Below are 27,978 nucleotides of genomic sequence, written 5' to 3'. Positions count from 1 at the left end.
CCTCCCTCTGCTTTCCTTCCCCACAGGTGTGGCTTTATCAAGGCCTTGATGGAGGTTTACAGCCACTGGTCTGGCCCTGCTCTCCAACTGGGAACAAACAGCCAAGTGGCCCCAGCACCTTGTAAATTCTGTAATGGGGCCAGTCAGGAAGTGTAGGTCCAGAAACCGGACCCTCAGTTGCCATGGAAGCCATAAGGCCCCCCTACACTCCTCAGCATGTGCACTGAGATGGCTACTCTGTGCTAGAATGTCAGAGATGGAGGGCTAACAGGATCCTAGATTTAGAACTCAAAAAGATCCTGAGGTATAGAGAGGGGTGCTGACTTATAAGCCCGTTGCAAGCAGGGATCATTTCTTCCTTCATATCTATAGCCTCAGTACCTAGCACACTGCCAGTCATACCGTACATGCTTATTTGGAAAACAAAACAAAAACAGAAATGATTACTTGCTCAAGAACCTAGAAAGCAGTACTTGTAAAAAGTGTAATGGTAACTCTGCCCCTCTAACTGGAGAGCAAGTATTCTTTCCATTTTGACCTGCTAGAATGTCAGAGCTAGAACATAAAATCGGCCAGGTATAAATAGCCCATGCCTTTCTTTAGTCCTTGTAGCTAGGGAAATAGACCAGTGGATCGCTTGGGCTCAGGAGTTCTAAGTTGCAGTGAGCTAAGCAAATATTTAGACTAAATCCAGTATCAGTAACCCCATAGGAGTGAGAGCTGAGGAGGGACCGACATGGAGTGGGTTAATCAGTACTGAGATCAGCCATTGGGTTGTTGCATTTCTAGCCTAGGTGAGAGGAGAACCTGACTAAAAAATGAATGAATGAATGAAATCTGAAAGAAACTTTAGGACACAATGTCAGAAATGGGGGGAAAACCCTTAAAACATGGAATATCAGAGTTAAGAGAAAAAAAACACCTTAGAACATAGAATATGAGAGATAGAAGGGCCCATTGAATATTGGATGTTAAAGCTAAAAGGAATTTTAGGACACAGAATGTCAAAAATGGGAAAGAAACCTTAAAACATAGAATATCAGAGTTAAGGGAAAAAAACTTAGAATGTAGAATATCAGAGATAGAAGGGCCCATTTAATATTGGATGTCAAAGCTAAAGGGGATCTTGGAACATAGAACGTCAGAGCTGGGAGGGGCCTTAGAACACAGAATGCCAGAACCAGAAAGAACCCTTAAGAGCATTCAGTCTCCCTCTTTCATTTGGCAAGAGGAAATCCAACACAGAAAAGGAAAATGACTTTCCATAGCAGAGCCAGACAAAGAAACCAGGTACCCTGATTTCAGGCCTAGGGCTCTTTTCAGCACACTAAGTTTGGGCGGGAATAATGCCGTCACAGGAGTAAACCGCCCAGCCTCCTATGACTAAAACATGACAACTGCTTCTTTTCCTGTTACTCTGTCTTTTGCATATTATTCATTTCGTGTCTCAATCTATCTTCTCTTCTGTTCCCTGATCCTCCTAATTCCTTTCTCCTCTTTACCTTCCACATCCTTCCCAACATATAAAGCTCACCTCATTACCAGGAATCCTTCCATGAGTAAGTCCACTGGTCTTTGAGCTCATAGTCCTGACCCAGGAGAGTCAGAGGTTTGTTTCTTTGTTTTATTTTGATCCTGAATAATTCGTTAAATCAACTTTAGCAAATTATGTGTCCATTCGTGGCTCTCTTCAACAATGAGTTGATTCAAATCGGTTCCAATTGTCCAGTAATGAAGAGAGCCATCTACACTCAGAGAGAGGACTATGGGAACTGAGTGTGGACTACAACATAGCATTTTCACTCCTTCTATTGTTGTTTGCTTGTATTTTGTTTTCTTTCTCAGGTTTTTTTTTTCTTTCTAGATCTGATTTTTCTTGCACAGCAAGATAATTGTATAAATATGTATACATATTGGAATTGACATATAATTTAACATATTTAACATGTATTGGACTATCTGACATCTAGGGGAGGGGGTGGGGAAAAGAAGGGAAAATTTTGGAACAGAAGATTTTGTAAAGGTCAATGTTGAAAAAATTACCCATGCATATGTTTTGTAAAGAAAAAGATAAAATAAAAAATTGTGTTCATTTCTCCATCTCCAAAGGGGAGGGTAACCAAAATAATCTCTAAAGTACCTCCTAAAGTTAACATCCCATGTTCTAACATTCTGTTTTCTCATGATGCGTAAGACCCTTCCTAGTTCTAATTTTTTGTGCTCTAGAGTACTTTCCAACTTCAGTGTTCTTTGTTCTAGGGTTCTTCCTGGTCAGCTATTCTATGTTCTAAGCTCCCTCTCAGCTCTGACATTTTATGTTCTAGATCTTTTCCAGCTTTGAACTCTTGTGTTCTAAAGTCCCTCTAAAAACTGTCATTCTATGTCCCAGAATCTTTTAGTTTTGCCATTCTATTTTCTTAGGACCCTCCCAACTCAGACTTTTCACAATTATTTTCTCTGGTTTTATGTCATCTGGAGTTATTTCTATGTGTGTTCTTTCCATCTCTCCCATTAGACGGGGCAATCCCCAAGGTCAGAAAACCTTTCTCCTTCCTCTAACCCTACCATGTTAAGACTAAGGCTGAATCTTGTGGTCACAGAGGTGCTCGGTCCTCAATGACCAACCAACTGGGGCACATACCTGCTGGTCCAAGAGCCAGTCCAGAAAAGGAAAGCCATAGCCATTGGTTTCTCTCCACTTTCTAACCTTCCTGACTTGAGAGCACCAAATTTTGAGTCAATGCACCCAACTTTGATACCTGGGAAATCTTCAGCAAGTCATCCTATCTCGTTGGGTTCCAGTTTCTTTGTCAATAAACTGAACCACTTTATGCTGAATTATTTTGTATTTGTTTGGATATATATCATCTCTGTGACAACATTTCCTGTGGCTTGATCTAATCCTTATATGTCATGACCTCTCCCATGCTGTGTAAGGATCTGCTTCTGAATGCCCACACCTTAGTGGTAAACAGAGCCATAGTTAGGAATGTCTAAGCCCTGGGCAAATTCAACTGGGGGGTGGGGTGGATTGGGGTGTGGAGGGAATGGTACCACAAAGGAATCTTCCTACATTAGGAGCCTAATCAACAGATAGAGGAACTGCTGCTCCTGGGAGGAACAATACTAATATTTATATAGGGCCAACTATTACAATTATTATTTCATTTTATCCTTACAACAACTTTGGGAGAGAACTATTATTACCCCCATTGTACAGATGAAGAAACTGAGACAGAGTTAAGTGATTTGCCTAGAAACATACAGCTACAATAGATCATTGTACACGACATCAATATGGTATGACAATCAATTCTGATGAATGTGACTCTCCAGCAATGAGATTCTCCAGGCCAGTTCCAATGATCTCTACCCAGAGAGAGGACTATGGGAACTGAGTGTGGACCACAACATAGCATTCTCACTCTTTTTGTTGTTGTTCATTTGCGTTTTGTTTTCTTACTCATTTTCTTTCCTTTTTGATCTGATTTTTCTTGTGCAGTAAGAGAATTGTATAAATATGTTTATACATATTGGATTTAACATATATTTTAACATGTTTTAACATATATTGGATTGCTTGCCATCTAGGGAAAGGATGGGGGGAAGGAGGAGAAACATCTGAAACACGAGGCTATGTAAGGGTCAAAGTTGTCAAATTATCCATGCATGTGTTTTGAAAATAAAAAGCTTTATTAAAAAGAAAGAAAGAAAAGAAACATACAGGTAGGAAGTATCAGAGACCAGATATATTAAGTATTTCTGATTCCGGGCTCTGAACTCTATCCACTAGACCACCAAGCAGCCCCTTCACTAAGTAGAAACTACCAGTTGCCTCTTGATTGAATTAACTAGACTAGACTTAAACTTTTTCTCTTTTTGCTCAAGAAATTCTTATGTGAGAGGCAGCTAGGTAGGATAGTAAATAGGGTACTGGTTTAAAGTCAGGAGGAACTGAGTTCAAGTCTAGCCTTAGATACTTATTAGCTATGTGACTCTTGGCAAGTCACTAACCCCCGTTATCTCCAAGAAAGAAAGAAATTTTTAATGACCTTGGATATGTGGATATGTAAAAATAGGTATGCAAATCAAACATTTACTGATAATAAATCATAATTTTTCAACCTCCACATTTAATTACAATATCTCATATGGAGTCATGTCCTACAGTTTAAGAAGCTGGGGACTAGGGGCAGCTAGGTGGCACAGTGGTCATAGCACCAGTCCTGGAGTCAATAAGAGGCTGGGGACTAGACTGTGAGTTCCATAATGGTAATAATAAATAATAACAATGATAGATAGCATTTGTATAGTGCCTGCTGTGAGTCAGGAATTATGCTAAGTGCTTTATAAATATTGCATTTGATCTTCAAAACAATCCTGGAAGGTAAATGTTATTATTGTCCCATTTTACAGATGGGAAAGGGAGGCAGACAAAAGTTAAAGTGGTTTGCCCATGGTCCAAGGCCAGCACTCTGTCTAGCTGCCATAGGTTCCCAAAAGACTCACACAGATGTCTGACAACATAAACGGTCTTGTTTACTAAAAAGCAAAGTTCCTATGTGAAAAGTATAAATTCAAATTTATTTTTCCAGATACATGCAAAGATAGTTTTCAGCATTCACCTTTGCAAAACCCCTTCCCTGTTCGGACCTTCCCTAGACAGCAAGCAATCCAAAATAGGTTAAACATGTGCAATTCTTTTAAACACATTTCCACATTTATCATGCTGCACCGGAAAAATCAGATCAAAAAGGAAAAAAATGAAAAAAAAGCAAAGTGATCCCCACTCAGTCCCCATAGTCCTCTCTCTGGATGCAGATGGCTCTCTCCATCACAAACCTATTGGAATCGGCCTGAATGATCTCATTGTTGGAAACAGCCATGGCGACCAGAGTTGATTATCACATACTCTTGTTGCTGTGTATAACAGTCTCTTGATTCTACTCACTTCGTGTAAGTTCAAATTTAAGTAGAAAAGGAACCTGTTATTTTGGTGGAACTGGAGAATCTCAGATGAAAAACTCCATCTCCTTAGAGGTTAAGGAGCTTGCCCAGGATCCCACACTATTGATATTGTTGTATTGATAGGTCTCAAGATGAGACATGAACCCAGGTGTCCCTGGCTCTGAGGCTGGCTGGCTTATCTACTGTGCGGTCCCACTAATATAAAGAGCCAGATTTGGGAGACTTACCTTCAGCCCCACCCATGTGTCTCTCTTTAGGAGCAAGAAGCCTGGCCTCTGTCCCTGGGGCCTCCATCTCTGATTGAAGCTCCCAGTGTGGGTGAATGGGTGTGTCTTTCCTTAGCTGAACCAGCTCTGCCCACCCTCACCAGGTCATGCCCACCTGAATAGGGTTGGACCTAATGACCTTCATAATTTCTTCCAGTTCTGATGTTCTAGGTTTCCATGGCTCTTGGGGAGGGTCATTGTGGAGAGAGGGGACAAGAGAAATCATATGGAGGAACCTTTGGCTCCATGCTCCTTGCCATGAGGGGGTGTTTGAAGCAGATAGTGCCAGGGGAGTTACATCATTGAAATAGGTGCCAATGTGGCCCTGGGGCAAACCAGGTGCCCATGCCCCGCCTCCTGCCAAGGATACACCCTTACCCTCCCACTAGGATACCCCTTGGAACTTCCAAGTAACCTGGAGCTCACTACTTCTTGGTCTCAGTGTCCTCATGTTAATAATAAGAACAGACATTTTTTCCTTCCTGGGATGGGCAGAGAGAACTTCCTCTTTATCGACCTTCAAACCAATCTGGGCTGAACCTCACATATTCTGCAGTATTTGGTTTTATAGCTCGAAGGGCCCTCTGAAGTCAATTCTCTCATTAATTATTGAAACTAATCCCTGGTTAAGTGACTTGCCCAATGTCACAGTGAATAATGAGCAAAGCTGGTGCTCAAATAATCCTGTGATTCGAAAACTAATATTCCTTCCCAAAGCACAAGTCTGACGGTCACTCATACACTCCTCCTCAGTCAACTTTAGTAGCTCCCAGTTGCCTCCAAAATCAAAAAAGAAATCACCTATTTGGCATTCAAAGCCTTCTATAACCAATCTCCTTCTTACCTTTCCAAGTCTATGAAATATTCCCTATGTAACTTCCTTCCTTGATCTTCCTCAAACTAGACAGTCCATCTTCGACTCCAAGCATTTCCCCTGGGCTCAGAACTCTCTCTTTCCCCATTTCCACCTCCTTGTTTCCTTCAAGTCTTAGCTAAACTCTCACCTTCTACAGAAAATGTTTCCTGACCCCTTAAAGCTAGGGCCTTCCCTCTGGTCCTGTTTATACCTTGTTTGAAGATCTTCATTTGCATGTTATCTCCCCCATTAAGCTGTGAGCTCCTTGAGGATACAATCTTCCTTTAATACAATGTCTGGTATATAGTAAGCACTTAATAAATGCTTATTGACTGTCAGACTATACCATATTACCTAGATGCTACTTAGGAAGCTGAAGAGAGTCACCCTTTGTATGAGTCAAGCAATATTGCCAGTCTATAAACTTCTCAAGGATTACTTACTTCTTTGGATCTCTTTTTTATCTTTGTACCTGTAGTACCTTAGTCATGAGTGTTTGATAATGCTTATTGATTGATGGAATCTTGACCCCTGGTTGGACTATACCCTAGGCCAGGGCTTCTTTTTATTCTGTTTTACTTATTTGTTTGTTTTTAAAGAATAGCTTGTTATGGGCTAGAACTCGGAACTTGAAACAAAGGATTCTTACAAGGTACTAAGTCAGTGGAATTGATAAAAAAAATAATTATCTAATTTACCATGGTTCAGTATGATTGTTCTGACCCTACAAGGAGATGTTATGGGCCAGAACTTGAAACAAGGTACTGAGTGGAATTCAGGAAATAATGGATAAATCTAGTTTAGCATTGATTTAATCCTACAACAAATAATGGTTTCCTAGTGATAGAATGATTCCTCTAGTGAAGGAGACAAGACTTGGAAAGAGACAATAAAGGATTTGAACTCCTGGCTGCATTTGAGGTGATTATTACAATGAATTGAAACGAAGACTGCCTCCAGAAGCACCCCCCCCCAAGAGAACTCTGCTCCCAGAGAACATTACATTTTACAGAAGAATATTCCAATAACTTTTTTTATTTTCAAAATACATAGAAAGATAATTTTCAACACTGACCCTTGCAAAACCTTGTGTTCCAAATTTTCTCCCTTCCTCCCCCTCTCCTTTCCCCTAGATAGCAAGTAATCTAATATGTGTTAAACATGTGCAATTCTTCTATACATATTTCCACATTTATCACACTGGATTTTATATTTGAACAATTTATCTTCTCACGGCCATAAGCAGCTTATGGGAGTATAATATAATCAGAGATACCAGAGGACGAGGAAAAATGAAGTGGTTTCTATGATGAAATGTCTCTATTTCTTGCAACTACTTTCAATAAATTTATGCAAGATTTCAGAACACATACAAGGAAAGTCAGATCAAAAAGAAAAAGAAAAAAAAAAGCAAGCAAACAAGTACAAAAAGAGTGGAAATGCTATGCTGTGACCTACATTCAGTCCCCATGGTCCTCTCTCTGGGTGCAGATGGCTCCCTCCATCACAAGTCTATTAGAATTTTAGTCCAGGGCTTCTTAAACTTTTTCTGCTCTTGACCCCTTTTCTCCATAGAAATATTTACAAGAACCCAGGTACATAGATATATAAAGTAAGTATGCAAATCAAACATTTACTGATAATAAATCATAAGTTGATTTTAAAGCAGTTTTTTGATATATAATTTTTACCATTTATTCCACTCTTGACCCCTTTTCTTCACAGAAATTTTTACAAGATCCCGGGTTCATAGGTATATAAAGTAAGCATACAAATCAAACATTTGCTGATATATCATTTTTACCATTTATTAAAAATGAAAGCAAATTTGCATATAAATAAGGTGTATATGCTTTTTTATTTTTACATAAAAAATTAAATCTTGGTTGAATATTTGATACCTTTCACGGTTGTTAAATTTTTCATGATCCCCATATTCAGTTACAAGATCCCATATGGGGTCTTGAACCTCATTTTAAGACATTCATTCATTATACAACTCTAATTGCTACCTCCCCATTTGTGATAACAGTAGCCCCCACATCTATTGTATCTTAAGGCATAAAAAGGCATTTTTTGGAATGGACTTCATGGGACAAATAGTGCAGACATTTTTCTATTTTACAGGCAAGTACATTTGAGGTCCAGAGGAGGAAAAGAGGCTTACCCAAAGTCTCATAGTTAATAAATGTCACATCCAGGATTTCAATCTGAGCTTTTTAAGTTTTCTTCACCCCACACCTACACCTGTAATAGGTCCATCCTTACTAAGTCAGGCATCCTGGTAAGGTGGAAGAACATGTAATTAAATGACCTAGATTCAAATCCCAGCTCTTCTCCTTACTAGCCAGGCAACCTCTCTGGGTCGTAGTTTATTCATCTATAAAACAAGCCAATTGAATTATTGTTGTTGTTCAGTCACTGAAAATAACTTATTTTTCTTGGCAAAAATACTGCAGTGGCTTACCTTTTTCTTCTCCAGCTCATTTTACAGATGAGAAAACTGAGGCAAGCAGGATTAGGTGACTTGCTCAGGGCCACACAACTAGTAAGTGTCTGAGACCAGATTTGAACTCAGGAAGATGAGTCCTCTTGACCCCAAGCCTGGAGCTTTATCCATTGCTGCACCCAGCTGCTCCAGAGGAGAATTAAATCTCCTTTAAACATCAGATCTAATTCAATCCAATGAGAATTTGTTCAAGGTCAATGATGCACAAGTGCATAAGTAACAAAGATTCAAACAACTCCTTCCATGAAGGGGCTTACATTTTACTTGAGTTGGAGTGGGAGGAGAATACAACATGTAGAAACATGCAGGGAGGACCCTTTTTTCCCCTAATATACTTGGATTTCCACTTTCTGGGGGGGGTGATAACAAGTGTTCATTGCCTGCTTCCAATACAACACACAGAACTTTGGGGAACCTTCTTCCAACCATGAATGACCCAGGGATACATGCTATATGATGTTAAAAATTCTTATTGGCTTAGGAGCTGGTAAGACTGGTGGGCATTATGGCAGGAAAAGGAATAAGCATTTATATAGCACTATCTATGTTCCAGGCACTTTTCTTTTTTTAATTGATTAATTAATTTAATTAATTTTTACAAACATTTTATGCATAGATAATTTTCCAGCATTGACAATTGCAAAACTGTTTGTTCCAACTTTTCCCCTCCTTCCCCCCATCTCTTCCCCCAGATGGCAGGTTGACCAATACATGTTAAATATGTGAAAGTATAAGTTAAATACAATATATGTATACATGGCCAAACAGTTATTTTGCTATACAAAAAGAATCAGACTTTGAAACAGTGTACGATTAACCTGTGAAGGAAATAAAAAGTGCAGGTGGACAAAAATAAAGGGATTGGGAATTCTATGTAATGGTTATTTCGCTGGCTGTAGCTGGTTCAGTTCATTACGGCTCTATTGGAACTTATCTGGTTCATCTCATTGTTGGAGAGGGCCACGTCCGTCAGAATTGATCATCATATAGTATTATTGTTGAAGTATATAATGATCTCCTGGTCCTGCTCATTTCACTCAGCATCAGTTCCTGTCAGTCTCTCCAGGCCTTTCTCCTGTTGGTCATTTCTTACAGAACAATAATATTCCATAATATTCATATACCACAATTTATTCAGCCATTGTCCAGTTGATGGGCATCTACTCAGTTTCCAGTTTCTGGCCACTACACAAAGGGCTGCCACAAACATTCTCGCACACACAGGCCCCTTTCCCTTCTTTAAAATCTCTTTGGGACATAAGCCCAGTAGTAACTGCTGGTTCAAAGGCTATCAGGCACTTTTCTTTTTACCAAATATAATTATATCTGCAACAATAACCTTTCCAAGGCAGATGTTTATCATTGTCCCCATTTTATAATTAAGCAAATTGAGGCAAACAGAAGTGAACTGATTTCACACCGCTAAGTCTCTGAAGGCAGGTTTGACTACAGGCCCGATACACTATCCACTGAGTCACCAGTTACCTCTCACGATGGCTCACAAGAGGCAGAGCTACAGTGGAGAGACCATACCAAAGTGTTCATCTCAGTCTCTCTTTCATAGTAACTTTTGAGGAAGAAAGACTTGCATGAACTGCTGGATGAAGCAACAAGCTGTATTCTCCTCCTCAGCCATCTCACATCCAGGAATGCACGGAAGCCAATTATTTCTTTAGCTGATTCTTCTCTGATCTTAGGTGAACGAGTATCAGGGGCAAAATTGACCGGAATGTAGTCTTGTTTGTTTTGCTTATTTTGTAAGGACTAATTAATGTAATTGATTGATACTAGGAAGAACACACCAGATGGGGGCTCCTGAGAAATAGTGTTAGAAATCACAACCCCTTCGGATTATTCAATGATGGCTTCCTAAGGGGTGAAGGAGCCATTATGAGTGGAGGATCTGGAAAAGTACGCCATGGAGGATGCTCCATTACGATAAGTAACGAGAAGAGAATTGGATGAGGGAGGGACCACCAATAAGTAAGAATAACTAGAAAGACTTCCAAGAGGAATTAATTCTTGGAAGAAGCTAGTGATTCTAAGAGAAAGGAGTGATAAGGGAATATATTTCAGGTAAGGGGATCATCAGCAGTAGAAGATAGAATGCTGAAGTTGGGAGATAATATAATTGGGCTGGATTAGAGTGCATGAAGAAAAGGGATGTGAAATACCCAGTAAGCTTGTAAAGAGATTCAAATACCAAGTTGAGCAATTTCCCTTTTATCCCAGAAGCAATGGGGAAGGTTATTGAGCAGCAGAGTGATAGGGTAAGAGTTGTACTAGGAAGTCATTTTGGCCATCGCATGAACAAGGGGCTAGGAAGGGAAGCTGAAAGTTTAATGAGAAGTCCGTTATGATAATCTAGGCAAAAGGTGATGAGCTGTTCCTTCCAAAGCCTAAACATAGAGCTCATTTCTTTCTAGGTTCTGTGAAACTATCCCGTCCTTCCTATTAGCTCAAAAACTCCAAGAGGGCAGACTCTACTGGTTTTTCATCTCTGTCTCCCCAATGCTTTGAAAACATGTAGCATTTAATAAATATTGAACTTTTTATCGGAATACTTTTTATTAGTTATCCTTTCTTAGTCTTTTTATAGCTTTTTATTGACAAAACATATGCATGGGTAATTTTTCAACATTGACCCTTGCAAAAACTTCTGTTCCAACTTCTCCCCTCCTTCCTTCTACTCCCTCCCCTAGATGGCAGGTAGTCATAGGTATTGAATTTAATTGAATGATAGTTCACCTTTGCCGATTTCTTTACAACCACCTTTTGAGGTATGTAGTTCAGAGAATATTTTGAATTCCTACAGATTAGACTGCTAGAAAATGGTCAAGTTGGAAGCTGAGTCCAAGACTTTTAATTTCAAGATCAGGGCTCTTCCTAATATCACTGGCCTCTAGCCCAGTGACCCCATATTGGCAGTGACAGGGCTCTTTCTACTCTACAACTCTTCTGTGACTTCTTGTCGTCCTTTGAGACTCAGTCTAGGTGCTTTTCCTTTTCTGAGCCCCCCAGGTTTTATTTACTGTTTTCTCCCTCTTCAAATTATTTGTATTTACTGAGTATGTTCTGTATCAACCTTATCCCCATGAGCTCCTTGAAGGCAGAATGGTTTTTTGCTCATTGTTATTTTTGTTTCCCCAAATATAGAGGTCAAAACAGAATGTAGTGGTCTGCACATGGTAGTTAATAAATGTTTGTAGAAATGAATGAATCCAGCTGAACTACAAGACCTCTGAGGAAAGTGGGCACAGAATTGTTCCGATTCAGAGCAGCTGCTGGGAACAGAGGCTGAGATTTTAGCTAGATGCCCTCCTGCAGGCTCCAAGGCTAGCAGCCTATTATTTATTCGCTTATTTATTTATTTACCTATAGTGAATGCTGCAATAATGACTATGGCCCTATCATTTCCCTTAAAGAGTTTACAATCTATCTGGGACTTAAGATAGCGATTCAGCTCATTGTAGCACCCCTTTGGGGCCACTTGCCCAAAGTGAACTCCTTCTAGCAGTTGGGGTCCCCAGAGGGTAGCTATTACTCTCTTTGGGATTCTAAGGAGGTTTTTAGTAGTGTTGCTCATTCATTAGCCTCCATAGGTGAGTGAACCTCAATTACCAAGGAGCATTTACTAAGCAGATGTATTAAGAACAGTTGATACAAAACATTCTTCTTCTCAAAAGACTTAAACTGATGCAAAGTAAAGTGAACAGAATCAGGAGAACGTTGTAAATAGCAACAACAAGATTGTAGGATGACGAATTTAGCTATTCTCAGAAATATGACAATCCAAAACAATCTCAAAAGACTAATAATGAAGCATGCTAGCTCCTTCCTGAGAAAAAAATGATATTGTTTGAATACAAAGTGGAGCATGCTATTTTTCATTTCTTTCCTTTCTTCCCTCTCTCCTTCCATTTCTTCCCTCCCTCCCCTTTTTTCTTTCCTTTTTCTTTTTTTTTCTTTCTTATTATTGAAAAGATATTTCTTTTTTCCTTCCTTCCTCTCTCTCTCTCTCTCTCTCTCTCTCTCTCTCTCTCTCTCTCTCTCTCTCTCTCTCTCTCTCTCTTTCTGTGTGTGTCTCTCTCTCCCTCTCTCTCTCTCTCTCTCTCTCTCTCTCTCTCTCTCTCTCTCTCTCTCTCTCTCTCTCTCTCTCTCTCTCTCTCTTCCTCCCTCTCCTTCCCTCTCCTTCCTTCCTTCCTCCCTCCCTCAACTCCCTCCTCTTTCTTTCTTTCTTTCTTTCTTTCTTTCTTTCTTTCTTTCTTTCTTTCTTTCTTTCTTTCTTTCTTTCTTTCTTTCTTTCTTTCTTTCTTTCTTTCTTTCTTTCTTTCTTCCCTCTCCTTCCTTCTTCCCTCTCCTTCCTTCCTTCCTTCCTTCCTCTCTCCCTCCTTTCTACTTTTCTTTCTTCCTTTCTTTTTTCTTTTATTTGTGTCTGGTTGAACAAAATGATCAACAGAAATGTTTTGCATGATATTACATATATAACCTATATTTATTTGCTCATATCTTGGGAAAGGGGAAAGAGAGGCAGAGAAGAATATAATTTGGCATTCAGAACTTAAAAAAACAAATGTTAAAAACTTGTTTTAACATGTAATTGGGGGAAAGTAAAATATTATATATTACAGAGGAACTAAAAGGAAATCAGTCACATCCAAAAACCAAAACCAAAAACCATTCTCCTTGTATGCACAAGGTCCCCTGAGGAAAGTGGGCTCAAACTTATAGTTAAAAAACCTAATGAGAAATACATATAGAGAACACTTGCGGTGAAGAAATATTTCACAGTTCTTGACTGCTGGAAATTCTTTTCTCCCTTGATGCATACAACTGAACAGGTAGATGTTTAATGATGAACCTTTAAAAATGTATTCAGGAGCCACTTTTAGTTTAATCTGCATTGTTAACATTTTCTCCATCATTTTCTTAAGTCTAGATGATCAACAAAACAATAAATCAATTTCCATTTTGAAGCCTTTGTTAGTTTTTGAGAAATAAAGGCTCACATTGAAAATGTAACATGTGGCTTGAGAGCTCATTTAAAGTGGCTCCAACTTAGCCCTGCCGAGGTTGCTGTTGGGTATAACTCTCTGCTAAGTTCCAAACATCCGTCTTTTACAAGGTACATAGCCTTAGACATTTCTTTCCTCTGGTGGTTATCTTTCTGGGTGTCTCTGTCCATGTTTATCCTCAGTGTGTTCCTCTCTCATCCTGGTTCCAGAACCAAGGGTCTCTGATAACATAATCAGTGAGAGTCTGGAGAACATGAAACTCCCTCAGAACACTCTCTTACCTCTTAGAACTTGCTTCCCTCTGGTACAGGTGGAAGGGTCCACCTCTTCAAGGTGTTCCTTAGAAGTCTTCCACCAAGAGACTGACCTACCATCGAACCTTCTCCTTCATTTAAATGTAATAAACTGGTCAACCTGTTCTCCTTTTGCTCCAATTAAGGATGAAGGAATCAAAAGGTGTAAGCAAATGTTCAGAGTAGGATGCTGTCTGTTGATTGGCTGTCTTCCAGGTCTCTCCTTCATCACTATAATTTCTAATGTTAGTTAAGAGGGGGCAGGATGTATTGTGCTCTGCTGTGTTGGGGTACCTGAAATCTCAGCAGGGGATCCAACCAGTAATCTGGGGAGAACTTCCCCTAAAGTTTTATCCCTAGGACCCAACAGGACACTATGGCCTTCTAAGCATGGGTCCTTGGAGCCTCCAGGTGGAACCACAAAAACACAGCCGAAACTGAACACCAAAGGTACCAGATAGACTTATGCACACGCCTTCCCTTTTCCATATAAAGACCTGAAGTCTACCCATGAAGGGAGCTCAATGACTTCATCGTTCCCTGTTTGTATAAGAGAAACTGAATGTTTTGTGGATAGAACACTGGACCTGACTGAAGTCAAGAAAATTCTCTAGCCTTGGAAATTCAGTAGTTGTGTGACTCTGGGTAAATTGCTTAACCTCTGCCTGCCTCAGTTTCCTCATCTATAAAATGAAGAAAATAATAGAATCTATCTCTCAAAATTATCGTGAGGATAGAAGGAAAGTGCCTCCCAAATCTCAAAGAGCTACATAAATACTAGTTATTGTTATTCTGTTGGAGAATATTCAGCCATGTGCTAGGATATGTGTGTGTACACGTATGTGGGCATGTGTGTGTGTGATTGTATCTCTGGATGCCTATAGGTGTCTGGGCATTAGAGAATGTGGCCATGCATGTGAGTGTACACGTGTGCATGCATGTTTGTTTGTAGAGGACGGGACTCTCCGTCAGTCCAAACCCTATAATAGACCTTCCCTTGTCTCGCCGGGGCTGGTTGAGCAGATGCTTAATGAGTGTTTTCAACAGTGGGTCCAGCGTCACGTCACAGCTAGAAAATGTGACTGATGTGCCCTGAAGCTGACCGCCCCCTCTCTCCCAGCAGCCTTCCTTCTCCCTCTCCCAACCAGGCACTCGGGGGAAACCAGAGCCAGATTCCTGGAGGAAGCGTGTTTGATCTTAACAAGCCTGATTAAGAGTCTTTGAGCTCCTGCCTTCCTTGTCTTTCATTCATTCAATAAGCATTTAGCACATGCTTTTTGGTGCCAGGTACTGTGGTAGGTGCTGGAGATACAAAGACAAGTGACTTGTGCAGAGAGAATTAAATGAAAAAAAAATGGAAAGGAAATTATACGTCCTGGGTGAGGTATTTTGGGGGAATTGGGGAAATTCAGGAGAGGATTCAGGGAGGAAGGGGAACAAGAGTCAAGATTTGAAGTAAGTTAAAAATGATGCAAAGAGGAGTCTAGGACAGATGGCAGGCCCGGCTGTAGAGATTACAGCCTTGCAAGGATATGGAGAGTGGAATGTCACTCATGGAGAACACTGGTGGGCTAGTGTAGTTTGGTGGGCTTGTCGGGTTTAGGAAGAGATGAACTAGGTAGGTTGAAGTCAGGTTAGAAAAAGGCTAGAAGAACAATTTGTATTTGATTTCTGCAGCAAATCCCTGGAACTTTTTTTGAAGGGCATAGCTCTAGAATTTTAGAATTCTAGAATTTAAAACTCTACAATTAAAAAAAACCTTTATGTATATTCTTTCACTAGATCCTACAATAACTCTGGGAAATAGATGATATTTTTATCCCCATTTTCTAGATGGGGAAATTGAGGCAGAGTGGGGCTGTGCCCAGGGTCAAACAGTTAATAAGTATCATAGGCAGGATTCAGACTCAGATCTCTGAGTCCAGCGCTATCTTTTGCTTCATAGAACTCTTTAAGAATATCATTTTAGCAGCAGCCGTCTGTTACTTTAATAATCAGGAGAAGCAGGGCATGGTGACACAAACCTGGTTGGAGAGTTCCTGATGCTAGGGAAGTTAAGATTAGTGAATTACTTGCATTCAGGGGTTCTGAGATGCAGTAGAACTGAATAAAGTCCAGAGACAGTCCAAGCTTAGTTTGGTACCAATAGCATGAGCCCCCCCAAGGGTGGAGGGCCACAAGGAACAGCCAACTAGCTCCACTGGTAAAATAGAACAGGTTAAAGTTTCCATCCTCAAACAAGTTGGGATCAGCCCATGATACCTTCTAATTCTAATGCCTTCCATATTTTAATTATACTAACTTGTCTACTTGTTGTCTCTCCCATTTGATTGTAAGCTGTGTGAGGGCAGGAACTGTCTTTTGCTTTTTGTTGTATTCCCCAGCACTTTGCACAATGCCTGGCATTTAGTAGGTGTTTAATAAATGTTTATTGATTGACTGAGTGGTCCCTTAAGCCCTGTTAAGATAAGGAGTTTAACATATGTAACATGTATTGGTCAACCTGCCATCTGGGGAAAGGGATGGGGGGAAGGAGGGGAAAAGTTGGAGCAGAAGGTTTTGCAAGGGTCAATGCTGGAAAATTACCCATGCATATATCTTGTAAATAAAAAGCTATAATAACAATAAAAAAAGATAAGTAGTTTAGCCTTTCAAAAATAATCCAAATGAAAGGACATGAGAACTTGACCTTGGATGGTAAGTAGAAAGTCGGCAAGAAATGTAAAGATAAAATGGCATATCTTGGCATCTGATAGGATGGTTGGGGGAAGAGGGAAAAGACAAGAACCACTGTGGTTGTGAATGTAGTTGAGCCTCTTTCTCAGAAGAGGGAAGAATCTGGGTATTTTGTTCAGTTGTGATGAATTTGAGGTGTCCTTGGAACGTCCAGTGGGGAATATCCAAGAGGTAAAGGGTGATGTGAGACTAGGTCTTGATCTGTAGACCTGGGAGTCATCACCATAACCATAGATGGATGCAGGGAAATAGATGACATCATTAAGAGAGATAGTATAGATAGAGAAAGAGAGGAGTCTGGGACAGATTCTCGGGAGAAGAATCAGGATATGGATAATGAAAGTCTTCTCTATAAAAGGAGATGAAATGTGATTTGTCAGACCAGGAGGAAAGAGCAGGTGGACAACGGTGCTGATGCAAGCACAGAGGTCAAGAATATTTCAGGAAGACTTGGAAAATCACCTTGGAAAGAGCTGCTGTTGTAGTTACCAGATTGAGGAGTGACAGAACAGGAAGTGGAGGATGCCAGCGAAGATGGTATTCTCTAGGCTTGGAAGGAGAAACAACAGCATGTCCCAACAGTCTTAGTGCGGTTTGAAGCTTTGATTACTTTAGAACTATAAATGCCACAAACTTACCAAAAGCAGTATTTGGAAGGTTAATCATTAAAAATTTAAAAATATTGATATGTTTTCAGCATAACTACTGTCTTGTGCTGCATATTACTCTTGTCAATTTTCAGACTGTGTAAAACAGCGGCTGCTCAGTATCTGAAAGAACAATATTTGTAAATCTAGCTTTAAGATCCTCCCTAGAATGAGGTTTTGAAGCATATACAACAGTATTGATGTGAACCACAAGATAAACACAGATCAGATGACCCATGTGGCCATGGAAGAGAAGCTTCTCTATCTCTCCAATGATCATCTAGAAATTGTAACACATGGGATGTATAATGACTCAGTGCCTCATATTGTTCATTAAAAAAAAAGTATTAGTCAAAATTCACAAAATTAAGTATGAGAAATGTGAATAATTTTTTCCCCTGAGGTAATTGGGATTAAGTGACATGCCCAGGGTCACACAGCTAGGATGTGATTTGAACTCAGGTCCTCCTGACTTTAGGGCTGGTGCTCTAACCATTACATCACCTGGCTGCTCCTGAAATGCGAATAATTAAATTTATGAGGGATTCTTTGCAATTTGTAGCATTTATACTTTTGAAGTTAATAAAGCATCAAATTGCATTGAGACTTTTTGGACGCTATAAGGACTGATTGGGGACTTATGAGTGTTTCCTAGGAATGCTTGAAAATCAATCATGCGCATAGTCATCAGGAAAGCAGCCAGTAGATAGGGAGAGATTTATGACTAGAGAGAAATAGGAAAGAATGACTCAGTGGGCAAATTGCCCAAGAAGACTGAAAGGGTCAAGGATTGCAGCAGAATGGGTAATCTTGATGGGGAGAAGGGCTAGCCACCTCTTTGTTAGAGTCAAGAGCCAAGAAAGAGAGAATGAGGGAGGAATAATGTCGAGTTATGAGATAAGGAATAAAGGAAACGGAGCTGGTGGTAATGGCTTCTATTTCTCAATCAAAAAATGACATGAGAATGAGGAAAAAATGAAAGATTAAAAAGTAGCTATGAGGAGTGCAAAAGCCACCTAGGAGGGGATGGGAAAGATGGCCTCGAAGTGGTGAGGGCCCAGTTGAGATTAAATAATGTAATTTTTTTTTTTTTTTTTTTTTTTTTTTTTTTTTTTTTGCTGAGGCAATTGGGGTTAAGTGACTTGCTCTGGTCACACAGCCAGGAAGTGTTAAGTGTCTAACTTGAACTCAGGTCCTGCTGACTTCAGGGCTGGTGCTCTAACCACTGCACCAATAATGCAAATTTTTTATAGGTCAGATCTGTTTAGTTGTTCAAGTAAGCACCCTGGGGCAAGAATGGCAAAGTTGGGTGGTGGTGGTGATGATCCAGGACTAAAGTGTGAGGAGTGAGAAGTGATTAGGATAGGGGAACAAAGAAAGCATTTGAAAATTGTGGATAGTGCGCGGTTGAACTGATTAACCAGGAGAGATGGGAAAGGGGCAGAAAGTGAAACCAGAGGTTTCCTGGGATGGCACCTCAATGGCATCTTTTTCAGAGGGACTAGGAAATAGAAGGGGATGATATGATGGTATACTTAGAAAACCCCAGAGATTCTAATAAAAAGTTATTAGAAATAATTCACAACTTTAGCAAAGTTGCAGGATACAAAATAAATCCACATAAATCCTCAGCATTTTTATATATCACCAACAAAATGCAACAGCAAGAGATAAACAAAGAGAAATTCCATTCCAAACAAATGTTGAGAGTATAAAGTATTTGGGAATATATCTACTAAAGAAAAATCAGGAATTATATGATCAAAATTACAAAACACTTGCCACAAAAATAAAGTCAGACTTAAATAATTGGAAAGACATTCAGTGCTCTTGGATAGGCCGAGCGAATATAATAAAGAAGACAATACTCCCCAAACTAATCTATTTATTTAGTGCTATACCAATCAGACTCCCAAGAAACTATTTTAATGACCTAGAAAAAATAACAACAAAATTCATATGGAAGAATAAAAGGTCGAGAATTTCAAGGGAATTAATGAAAAAAAAGTCAGGTGAAGGTGGTCTAGGTGTACCTGATCTAAAGCTATATTATATAGCAGCAGTCACCAAAACCATTTGGTATTGGCTAAGAAATAGACCAGTTGATCACTGGAACAGATTAGGTACAAAGGACAAAAAAGGGTACATCTATAGCAATCTAGTGTTTGACAAACTCAGATATCAACATTTGGGATAAAAATTCATTATTTGAAAAAAAATTGTTGGGAAAACTGGAAATTAGTATGGCAGAAATTAGATATGGACCCACACAATGCCATATACCAAGATAAGATCAAAATGGGTCCATGATTTAGGCATAAAGAATGAGATAATAAATAGATTAGAGAAACAGAAAATAGTCTACCTCTCAGACCTGTGGAGGAGGAAGGAATTTATGACAAGAGGAGAACTAGAGATCATTATTGATCACAAAAGAGAAGATTTTGATTACATCAAATTAAAAAGTTTCTGTACAAACAAAACTAATGCAAACAAGATTAGAAGGGAAGTAACAAATTGGGAAAATATTTTTTTAAAGTTAAAGGTTCTGACAAAGGTCTCATTTCCAAAATATATAGAGAACTGACCCTGATTTATAAGAAATCAAACCACTCTCCAATTGATAAATGGTCAAAGGATATGAACAGACAATTCTCAGATGATGAAATTGAAACTATTTCCTCTCATATGAAAGAGTGTTCCAAATCACTACTGATCAGAGAAATACAAATTAAGACAACTCTGAGATACCACTACACACCTGTCAGATTGGCTAAGATAACAGGAACAAATAATGATGAATGTTGGAGGGGATGTGGGAAAACTGGGACACTGATGCATTGTTGGTGGAGTTGTGAAAGAATCCAGCCATTCTGGAGAGCAATCTGGAATTATGCCCAAAAAGTTATCAAACTGTGCATTCCCTTTGATCCAGCAGTGCTACTATTGGGCTTATATCCCAAAGAAATACTAAAGAAGGGAAAGAGACCTGTATGTGCCAGAATGTTTGTGGCAGCTCTTTTCATAGTGGCTAGAAACTGGAAAATGAATGGATGTCCATCAATTGGAGAATGGTTGGGTAAATTATGGTATATGAAGGTTATGGAATATTATTGTTCTATAGGAAATGATGCAGGATGAATACAGAGAGGCTTGGAGAGACTTACATCAACTGATGCTGAGTGAAACGAGCAGAACCAGGAGATCGCTATACACTTCAACAACGATACTGTAGGAAGATGGATTCCGATGGAAGTGGAAATCTTCAACATAAAGAAGATCCAATTCACTTCCAGCTGATCAATGATGGACAGAAACAACTACACCCAGAGAAGGAACACTGGGAAGTGAATGTAAATTGTTAGCATTACTGTCTATCTACCCAGGTTACTTATAGCTTCGGAATCTAATACTTAACGTGCAACAAGAAAATTGGATTTTCACACATATCTAGGTAATACTGTAACACATGTAAAATGTATGGGATTGCCTGTCATCTAGGGGAGGGAGTAGAGGGAGGGAGGGGAAAATTTGGAAAAATGAATACAAGGGATAATGTTATAAAAAATTACTCATGCATATATACTGTCAAAAAAATTTTATAATTATAAAATTAATAAAAAAAGTTAAAAAAGAAGTGAAAGCTAGTGCAAAGCACAGAAAACTTAATGGATATTTTCAAAAAGCCAGAGAAATAAGACACTCATATGTGCATAGATGGCAATTATAAAGTAATACATAGAATATCTCTATAATGGAACTGTTATAAATGGAACTTTGTTTTCTCTTGCATATATGCCCATGCAGAAAGAACTGGGAGTTTCTTTAGCTTAGTAAACTCCCTTTTCTGCAACCTATGTGTAGTAAACCTTAATAAATAACTCCTTAAGAGTTGCTTGAGGGGCAGCTAGGTGGTGCAGTGGATAGAGCACCTTAAGTCAGGAGGACCCGAGTTCAAATTTGGTCTCAGACACTTAACATTTCCTAGATGTGTTATCCTGGGCAAGTCATTTAACCACAATTGCCTCAGCAAAAATAATAATAATAATAAATAAATAAATAAAAATAAATTACTTGAGACACATAAAAGTTAAAAAAAAAAAAAAAAGGAAATAGAAGGCCAGAACTGGTGCTTCTCTTTGAGTCCATCCCTCCTCCAAATTACCCTCTTCCAGAAAAGTCTTCCTAGACTAATCCTTTGTTGTTGTCCATACCATGTGACCCCATTTGGGGTTTTCTTGGCAAAGATACTGGAGTGCTTTATCAGTTCCTTCTCTAGTTTATTCTACAGATGAGGAAACTGAGGCAGACAGAGTTAAGAGACTTGCTCAGGTACACAGCTGGGAAGTATCTGTGGCCACACTCAAACTCAGGTTCTCCTGAGTCTAGCTCTCTCTCCACCTAGCTGCCCCAGACTGGGCCTAGCCTGTTTTCTCATGTGGCCTCCCCGCTGCGACTGACTGTGGGATCCCGTCTGAAAGGTCTCTGGGTGCCTGAAGTCGCTCCCTAGTGTGTATCTGTCTCTCCCAGACTAAAAGCTCCATCAAGGCAGGAATTGGTATTATAGTCTTTGACAAGAGGGAAGTGACTTCCAAGGTCAAGTGAGTAGAAGGTAGTAGAGCCGGTTTTAAACGCAGTGTCTCTGACTCCAAACCCAGTGTTCTTTTTTTCATTATGAAAACCAAAGCTGGCTTCGGGAACAGTCAGCCCCAGTCCCCCAGAGACCTGCAGGGAAGCCACGGCTCCCCTGCTACGCAGCCCGAGAATTCCTTCCTGGAAGAAGAAGAAGGTGGGAGATGGAGGGAACACTGCCAGTTGGGAGAAGAAGAGGAAGGCTGGCTAAGAAAGGGGCCTGCTGCTCTCCCCCACCCCAGATGCTGGGGCTTTCAAACTACAAACAGGCTCTGAATCTCTGTTTTGTCACTTCAACTTGTGTGGTCTAGAGCAAACTGTTTCCCCTCAATGTGCCTCAGTTTCCTCCTCTGTCAAATGGACTGGGATAGAGTTCTCTCAGCTCCCAGTCTATGAGATCCCAGATGCTCTGGGCTTTTAGATTCTGGTCTGCTCCCGGTTGAATCCCTAGTCAAGGAGACCAGCGATGGAAACCCAGCCCTTCTGCCTAGTGGGCAAGGGGACTGTTGTTCCCCCGGTCTCAATGACCTATTGACCCAAGGGGAACTGGATGAGGTCCTATAGCTCTGGGCTCTGGCACCCACGGTCACCAAGTTCCCCAGGGCTCCCTGTGTCTCCTGTGCAGACACCTTGCAGACTTAGACCTCTCCCAGCCCAGTCTCCCAGAGACAAAAGGGCGGGGCCCTCAGGGCAGGGAATATTATGGGGGAGGGACTCCCGGAGAGAAGATCAAAGTCTGGGGAAGAAAGGAAGTCAATACTAATCTAAAGCAAATACAGTTGGGAAAGGAAATGGGGCGGATGACAGAATCTCACTCAACATTCATTCAACAAATATGTCAGCAAGTCCTGGACCTTCCGAGTGGGAGGAGCCTCTGAGCTAAGAGTGCCAGAGACGGACAGGGCCATGGAACGGCCTGCGGGGGCTGGGAGGGGCTCCAGAGATGGACCTTAGAAGGGATATTGGGAAAAGGGAAGGGGAGCCTTAAAACAGCCTGGAACACCACCCTGAATGGCACAATTGGGAGGGCCCTTAGAACTAAAAATGTGAAAATGGGGGCCTTAAAACAAACTGAAAGATCTGGGGGTGCTTAGAACCCTGAATGGCACAGTTGGGAAAGTGCTTAGAACTAAAAATCTGAAAATGGGGGGCCTTAAAACAGACTGAAAGATCTGGGGGTGCTTAGAACCCTGAATGGCACAGTAGGGAAAGTCCTTAGAACTAAAAATGTGAAAATTTGGGGGGGCCTTAAAACAGACTGGAAGATCTAGGGGTGCTTAGAACCCTGAATGGCACAGTTGGGAAAGTGCTTAGAACTAAAAATCTGAAAATGGGGGGCCTTAAAACAGACTGAAAGATCTGGGGGTGCTTAGAACCCTGAATGGCACAGTAGGGAAAGTCCTTAGAACTAAAAATGTGAAAATTTGGGGGGGCCTTAAAACAGACTGAAAGATCTGGGGGTGCTTAGAACCCTGAATGGCACAGTTGGGAAAGTGCTTAGAACTAAAAATCTGAAAATGGGGGGGCCTTAAAACAGACTGAAAGATCTGGGGGTGCTTAGAATCCTGAATGGCACAGTAGGGAAAGTCCTTAGAACTAAAAATGTGAAAATTTGGGGGGGCCTTAAAACAGACTGAAAGATCTGGGGGTGCTTAGAACCCTGAATGGCACAGTTGGGAAAGTGCTTAGAACTAAAAATCTGAAAATGGGGGGGCCTTAAAACAGACTGAAAGATCTGGGGGTGCTTAGAATCCTGAATGGCACAGTAGGGAAAGTCCTTAGAACTAAAAATGTGAAAATTTGGGGGGGCCTTAAAACAGACTGAAAGATCTGGGGGTGCTTAGAACCCTGAATGGCACAGTTGGGAAAGTCCTTAGAACTAAAAATGTGAAAATTGGGGGGGCCTTAAAACAGACTGAAAGATCTGGGGGTGCTTAGAACCCAGGATGTCAGGGCTGGGAGGGCCCTTAGAACCTTCAAACCCTTGGTTGAGGGGAGACAGAAGGAAGACGGGAGGAAGATGGCCTAGGTCTCCACTAAGAAGCAGGAGCCAGGTTTCACCTGCTGACTCAGCACCGGGCCCCAGGCTTTTCCTTCCTAGCAACGGGCAGAGGCCCGGGGGCAAACAGAGCCGGGGGCGGCCACACCCCTGCCGCAGGAATGCGGGCTGCATTCCTCGGGGGTGTGGCGCCCGCTAGGCGGGGGAGGGGCCGGAACGGAAGGGACAGGTAGCTGCCACGGCCGGCTAGCTCAGGAGGGCGGCTGCTGCCATTCGGCCACCTTCTGGCGCTGGGGGCTCGGGAAAGTGGGCACACTGTGACCCAGGGCCCACAGAGCCGAAGCCGCCCGGGCTGGCCCCCCTTCTCACCTGGGGCGGCCTAGGGAGAGCGGCTCACCGAGGGATTCAGAGCCAGGGTCGGGCCCCTCCCCCACTGCCGGCCCAGTGTTCCCTCGCTCCCATGCTGTCACCATATGTAGGCAATTCTTGCTTTGATCCCATTCTGAGGCTCCTGGGAGTGCCTCGTGTCATCTCCGGGAGATGCTGGCTCATCACAGCCTGGGGAACAGGCAGGAAGGCAGAGTGAAAAGCATGCTGGGCCAGGGAAAGGGAGGCCTGGATTCCCACTCCAGGTGCCCCATCAACCTGGGATTCTGGGATCTTGTGAAAGTTACGCTGACTCAGTGGGCTCCCGCTTGTTCTAGAAAATGAGGAAATTAATTTAAATGCTCTCTAGGTCCCTCCCAGCCCTGACCTCCTGGGTTCTAGGGTCCCTCCCAGCTCTGACATCCTGGGTTCTAGGGTCCCTCCCAGCTCTGACATCCTGGGTTCTAAGGGCCCTCCCAGCTCTGACCTCCCGGGTTCTAGGGTCCCTCCCAGCTCTGACATCCTGGGTTCTAAGGGCCCTCCCAGCTCTGACCTCCCGGGTTCTAGGGTCCCTCCCAGCTCTGACATCCTGGGTTCTAAGGGCCCTCCCAGCTCTGACCTCCCGGGTTCTAGGGTCCCTCCCAGCTCTGACATCCTGGGTAATAAGGGCCCTCCCAGCTCTGACCTCCTGGGTTCTAGGGTCCCTCCCAGCTCTGACATCCTGGGTTCTAAGGGCCCTCCCAGCTCTGACCTCCTGGGTTCTAGGGTCCCTCCCGGATCTGACCTCCTGGGTTCTAAGGGCCCTCCCTGCTCTGACCTCCCGGGTTCTAAGGGCCCTCCCGGATCTGACCTCCTGGGTTCTAAGGGCCCTCCCGGATCTGACCTCCCGGGCTCTAAGGGCCCTCCCAGCTCTGACCTCCCAGGTTCTAAGGGCCCTCCAGCTCTGACATCCTGGGTTCTAAGGGCCCTCCCGGATCTGACCTCCTGGGCTCTAAGGGCCCTCCCGGATCTGACCTCCTGGGCTCTAAGGGCCCTCCAGCTCTGACCTCCCGGGTTCTAAGGGCCCTCCCAGCTCTGACATTCTGGGTTCTAAGGGCCCTCCCGGATCTGACCTCCCAGGTTCTAAGGGCCCTCCAGCTCTGACATCCTGGGTTCTAAGGGCCCTCCCAGCTCTGACCTCCTGGGCTCTAAGGGCCCTCCCGGATCTGACCTCCTGGGCTCTAAGGGCCCTCCCAGCTCTGACCTCCCGGGTTCTAAGGGCCCTCCCAGCTCTGACATTCTGGGTTCTAAGGGCCCTCCCGGATCTGACCTCCCGGGTTCTAAGGGCCCTCCTAGCTCTGACCTCCTGGGCTCTAAGGGCCCTCCCAGCTCTGAACTCCCGGGTTCTAAGGGCCCTCCCAGCTCTGACCTCCCGGGTTCTAAGGGCCCTCCCAGCTCTGACCTCCCGGGCTCTAAGGGCCCTCCCAGCTCTGACCTCCCGGGTTCTAAGGGCCCTGCCAGCTCTGACCTCCTGGGCTCTAAGGGCCCTCCCAGCTCTGACCTCCCGGGTTCTAAGGGCCCTCCCAGCTCTGACCTCCCGGGTTCTAAGGGCCCTCCCAGCTCTGACATCCCGGGCTCTAAGGGCCCTCCCAGCTCTGACCTCCCGGGTTCTAAGGGCTCTCCCAGCTCTGACATCCTGGGCTCTAAGGGCCCTCCCAGCTCTGACCTCCTGGGCTCTAAGGGCCCTCTCAGCTCTGATATCCCGGGTTCTAAGGGCCCTCCCAGCTCTAACCTCGTAGGTTCTAAGGGCCCTCCCAGCTCTGACCTCCCGGGTTCTAAGGGCCCTCCCAGCTCTGACCTCCTGAGTTCTAAGGGCCCTCTCAGCTCTGACCTCCTGAGTTCTAAGGGCCCTCCCAGCTCTGACCTCCTGGGTTCTAAGGGCCCTCCCAGCTCTGACCTCCTGGGTTCTAAGAGCCCTCCCAGCTCTGACCTCCTGGGTTCTAAGGACCCTCCCAGCTCTGATATTTTATTCTAGGATTCTTTCCATCTTCATCATTCTGTATCCTAAGATTCTTCCCCCCTACTCTTTCTCTGCTCCTGCCCCAGTTCTAATACCTTAGGTTATAAGGCCTTGTTTAGTCCTGATTCTATGGTCTCTCCTAGCTCTGATATGTTTTAGACTGATATAAAATTAAAATTCTTGTTCTAATATTAAATGTGTATGTGACTCTATGTAGGTAGGAGAGGGCAATGCCACAGGAAGTGGGGATTGAGAACCCATTAAATCCCCCCTTCTCGCCCTAAGTTCCATTTGGTGGTGCTCCCCTCCTCCTTCCCTCCCCCTCCAATCCCAATCCTGGCTTCTCTGCCCTTTGATCTCCCATTTTTCCAGGCCGGCCAGGGCTCTGAATGGGAAGCTTTGAGCTCATGGGGCTTTGGGGACAATGAGAGAAGGCTGAGCCAGCCAGGGCTGCCCCATGGCCCCCTACCATTCATTGCTAAGCCCGGGGATCTAGCTTCCTTTGTGCCATGAACAAAACCCAGGAGATCAGCTGCTCCCAGAGTGGGCTGAGCTGGGCTCCGGAAGGGTTTGGAGGGGGAGGCTTGGCCCCCAGAGAACCCCCAGTCCCCTCCCTTTCTCCACTGAGGCACAGCCATTTTCAGCAGAGCCCAATTCAATAGAGTCCAAAATCTCTCTCTCTCTGTCTCTGTCTCTGTTTCTCTCTGTATCTCTCTTTCACACACACACACACACACACACACACACACACACACACACACACACACACCATTTTAGACAATCCTTGTGCATGTGTTTCTTCAAAAATGTCTTCATTTCCAATGAAGCTTTCAGATAATTCTGATGAAACACTCACAATCTGAAGTGCTCCTGTCCCTGTCCCCAGAAGCACCTGGTCCCAGGACAGTGGCCAAGGATCATGGGGCTGCATCTCACAGAGATCCATGACTGAGGAGCCCAGCCTAAGCCCAGTCTCAGGGTTTGTGAGCCTCCAGCCAGAGGGCACCTCCCAAGCACAGCCCTGTGAGGTCTGGAAGGTGCCTGTGGCAGGAGTTACCCGGCAGGCAGTCCATAAACCGAGTCATGGATTCAAGGGCAGGAATGGCTTCATGAGGATGGGGACAGGGGGTGGAGGGAGATCTATTCTTGCCTAAAATCCTAAGCTTGGGAAGTGGAGGGGGGACATCTCCTTGTGACTTTATAGAGTTCTCTTTTGAGCCTTCAGACCTTCCCCTAGACTCAAGTACTCACAGCAAACCCTTCCCAACACAACCTGCAATGATAGCTTCCTCTCAGATGTCTTATAATGGGCAGAACAAGAGACCGGGCTTTGAATCCAGCTTCACTCCATTATCAGCCACGTGATTTGGGTCGAGTCACCTCTGGGGCCCAGTTTTTCCTCATCTTCAACTCCAAATCTTTATTTGGGGGCACCACAAGCCCAGTATAGGGTTAATGGCACAGAGGTAAAAGTGAGATGTCTTAGGCCAGAGGGTATTTACTCTGCAAATAATTTCCCTTCTGGGAACCTAATTTCCTAATCAGAAAAATGAGAGGATTAGGCTAAATGAGCATTAGGTTTCCCTACTTTCTATGTTCTAAGGTCCTTATAATTGCTGACATCCTGTATTCTAAGTCCCTATAATTTACCCCAGCTCTTACATTCTCTGTTCTAAGGGCCCTCCCAGCTCT

At 42.8% G+C, this 27,978-nt stretch overlaps 1 long non-coding RNA gene across 1 annotated transcript in view; it reads left to right on the top strand.

Moving 5' to 3' along the window:
• Positions 1-20,531, top strand: part of LOC141564096 (uncharacterized) — a 39,593-nt gene extending 19,062 nt beyond the window's left edge. The window contains exon 3 of the long non-coding RNA XR_012488574.1: positions 20,415-20,531. This is a non-coding gene — a long non-coding RNA (uncharacterized LOC141564096). The remainder of the gene's footprint in view (positions 1-20,414) is intronic.
• The last annotated feature ends 7,447 nt before the right edge of the window (positions 20,532-27,978 follow it).

This window comes from Sminthopsis crassicaudata, chromosome 3 (assembly GCF_048593235.1).
Source record: "Sminthopsis crassicaudata isolate SCR6 chromosome 3, ASM4859323v1, whole genome shotgun sequence".
NCBI lineage: Eukaryota > Metazoa > Chordata > Mammalia > Dasyuromorphia > Dasyuridae > Sminthopsis > Sminthopsis crassicaudata.
Note: the sequence above shows the minus strand (reverse complement) of the source record. Positions and strands in the feature narration are given on the sequence as shown.